The sequence below is a fragment of the Aristolochia californica genome, unplaced genomic scaffold (assembly GCF_029961685.1).
Source record: "Aristolochia californica isolate CCGP_79_NKW_82.1479 unplaced genomic scaffold, dmAriCali1.0.hap1 SCAF_3, whole genome shotgun sequence".
NCBI classification, from domain to species: Eukaryota; Viridiplantae; Streptophyta; class Magnoliopsida; order Piperales; family Aristolochiaceae; genus Aristolochia; species Aristolochia californica.
The window spans coordinates 28,230,852-28,234,829 of NW_027181992.1; positions in this window are offsets into that span (position 1 = coordinate 28,230,852).

Here is a 3,978-nt window from a genome sequence, read left to right on the forward strand (position 1 = left end):
TTGAACAATGTTTTTATATTTTCCGCATGTTTGTAATGTTGTGATTTGTACAGTATTTGTTATTACTGTTCATGTTCTACATTTATATATATGATCTCCACAGTGTTTGTTTTTATTGTTCCAAAGTTACTATTCAAAAGTATTGTTCATTTTTACTATTCTGGTTACTATTCATGTTTACTGTTCACTCGTAAAAAAAAAATAGTATCGAAATAGTGCCAAATAGGATAGAAGGTAGAGACTTGGAATTATTCGGCTACGCTCCGAGGTAGAAAACAAAATGGAGTTGTGCTCTACCCTACTGAAGCAGCCATGGAGCCACAATGGTTAATAGGAACAGCTTGGGGCCCTCTGGAGACCGTGAGGACCACATTGACGGATTTCCCACGTGGTGGTAAGCCGACAGGAATAGGATCAAACCCTGTAGAAGTTCTAAGTCACAATAGAAGTCATGTTGGGCCTACTAGATAGCTATGAAAATAGACACAAACGAGTACGTAGTAGTGACATGTGGTAGGAAGCAGGAGTGATATGATGGTAAAAAGATAGGACTGTCGAAGTGTGACTGTAGAAATAGTATTGTGTGAGTCATCGTTATTGTTCGCTGCTTGTTCGCTGCCTGTAGCCAGTGTGTAGGTAGAAATCCCTAGGATTCTAGTTCCGCTACCCTCATCCCTAGGTTCTCCTTAGAATCCGCTGTGTGTCTGTGATAAAGTCTGTTAGAGACATTGTGTCTTTAAAATGGTATCAGAGCATAGGTTAGACGTCCTACAGAGCCAAGTATTAGACTTGAGCTTATATGTGTCTAGAAGTCAAAGCTTAACTTTATTGCTTTCTGTTTAGGTATACATACTCCCAAACAGTTACGACCCAAACCGCTCACATCCCATGTAACATTTGTAAGGAACAAATGTACAAAAATCCAATATGGAACAAAATAGGTCTAATCCAACGACAAGACTTATAAACTATTCGTGACTTCGAGAATATATCATGACCAGAAGGTATGATAATCAAATCGAATTCCAGAGGGTCTAGATTTCACAGTTAAGAGATCGGCTCTTATGAGTTCAAACCAAACTCAAAGAGCTCAACAAAAATCCTTTAGTTGTAGATTATAACAACGAAGGAAGAAGGATAATCTGAGATGGACGATTCTTAGGACTCGGTCCAGTAGGAATAAAACAAGTTATCAAAGACCTAAACACCAAATCAAGATTGAACAACATGAACTTCAAGAATATGCTATCTAAGCAATTCTTAGATGATTTGGTAATCATTCTGCGAAGAGAAATCTATAGAATGACCCAAGAAGAAACTGTATCTCAACCTGTAGACACCGCTTCAACAAGAGAAGCCTCTACAAGTATATATGGAAAACCAGAAAAAATAAAATACTGATATGTTGTCTTCATAGGAAGAGAAACAGGAATATATGATAGCTGGGAAGAAGCCCAAACACAAGTCATAGGATTTCCCAAAAATTCTCACAGAAAATTCCGGACAAAAGAAGATCCTGAACAAGCATGGACAACATCTTGAAATAGATGATCTATAGGCAAAACTTTTAGATCGTTTACAAAGAAAGAGAGATGGCCTTGTCTTCACTCTCTTACTAAGAAACATGCTTCAACCAGAAGATGATACAATCTATTCCATGGAAATGTACTATTTTCATTGGAAAAGTTATATGAATCGCATCCATAGACTACGATGCAAGATTGAAAAAATTAAACAAAAGCTAAACCTTTTAGCTTTGTAAAAATGGATGAGTTTTTCTATATAATAGATATGGAAACTCCATTACCATTAGGCCTTCCTGACATCACTGGATGGCTTAAAAACCTAGTGTACTTTGCAACACCTTGCATAGCACCTAGAAAAAAGGATCCAACACCACCTGCTTTTAGGATCGCTTCCAAAACATCATCCACCACCGATGATGAAGTTTACGCGGAAAATAATACTTTCGGTCGCCAACCGATTTATTATGTTCAAGAGGAAAAACCTTTCTCTAGTAGACAACAAGAGCAACACGACAGTGAACTAGAAGCCTGGGAATCTGATGAAGTTGTAGAAGAAAATACCAAGAAAAAAGACTACTCTGCTAAAGACAAAAAGGTAGATGATCTTGGTAAAAGATTATGAATGCTTCGTGGTAGCGACCATTTTGAAGCAGAAACATCAAGGGTACGAGACACCCACATGGAAGATAACTTTCGAGATAACTTTCGAAACCGTACTGCGGTTCACCCGCAAGAATGAGAAAGTTTCTCCCACTCCAAAATATCCCTGGGAGGACAAAGGTATTCGAAAAAATACACAAATGTCGATCCTTCAAATGTTACTAAGGGACACCAAACCATAGATAGCATAAACCCTTTTGGATTTTATCTCAACTTGGATTGCCCCAAGGATGGAGAAAAAGTCCTTAAAGAATGGGAAAGAAGCATGAGCAATGCTGCAAATATGCATGAATCTTGGGACAAAGATTCAACATTTAATTTCTTTACCCATGCTTTACAAGGTAATGTAGCTCATTGGTGGGACAACCTTCCCGAAGACCAAAAATGAGCTAATACCTCGTTATTTATAGCCAATATCTTGAAGGGATTGGTGGCCAAGATATCAAAAGAATTTCTAGGAATACATCCAACCCTAGAAGCTTACAATGAGAGTACTAAACAAAGAAAACGTTTAGAAACTCTTCAGAAATTAAACAAGTTACAAATCTATAACATTTGTTTCTATGAGAAGTATTATTGCGAGTTTGCAAGTTACTTCTATACATTGCAAAAAGAAGATCAGAAACCTTATTTGTCTATCTTTTATGCAAAATTGCCAGAACCTTTTGCACATGTAGCTGAACAAGACTACATTACGAAATATTGGCAAAATAATCCTGAACTTGGTAATTTGACCATGGATAATTTCCTAAACTTTGACACTTTAGGAAGAAGACAGATTTGTACAAGACATGTTGGCAAATCTTTGTGAAGCCCAAAAACTAAAAAATAAAAGTAGTAAGGCAAATAAGCAAAAATTATGTTGTTCAAAGCAGAACAAAAATGTAGGAGCTTATGGTTGTAAAACCACCTCCTATAAGCAAAGAAAATATCCTAAGAAATTTTGTGAGAAAAAATTTACGATACAAAAAAGTTCTACAACTAAGTATACTCCTACAAAGAGATACTTTAGAAAAAGAACAAATTATGGCCCTACCACATCCAGTAAAGGGTCAAATGCATATTTCCCAAAGGGGAAAACCCCAAGCAAATGCAAATGCTGGATATGCCAGAAAGAAGGACATTTTGCAAAAGATTGTCGAAATGATAAACAACAACGGCGGTAGAGTACTTATATGTTACTAGCCGAAGAAAATGGATTGAAGATCATCCATTATGATGACATCCAGTCAGAAGATGAAGTATATGAACTTCATCTAGAAACTGAGTCCTCCTTGAAAAACTCAGAAAACATGTCGGACTCTTCAGGCACCTTCTCTGAATGAGTATCCGCATAAACGTAGAGCATGTCGCTTCTATAAATTCTTATATCACGGTCATGCTAAAACTACCCGGATATATCAAATTCCATATACAGGCTCTCGTAGACACAGGAAGTTTATATTGCCTCGCCAGACAAAATCTATTTCCCTTGGATCTATGGAAACCACTTGAAGTACCTCTTCAAGTAACAGTTGGCTCAGGAGAAAATATATCTCTTCCTATAGAAGCCCGAAACATTCATCTCGACATTGGAGGTGAAAAGTTTATGATCCCAAAACTCATTAGTTTAGGACCAAACATAAACTCAGGACCAGATTTAGTCCTAGGAAATGAATAGCTCATGTTTCATGCCCCTGTAGAGCAAACACCAGCCTGCTATAAACTCTAATGTCGCACTCGACGCTAAATCGATAATTCTGCGGTATTTGTCTACGCCATAAAACCCACTGAAGCCTATGCCATTTCTGGC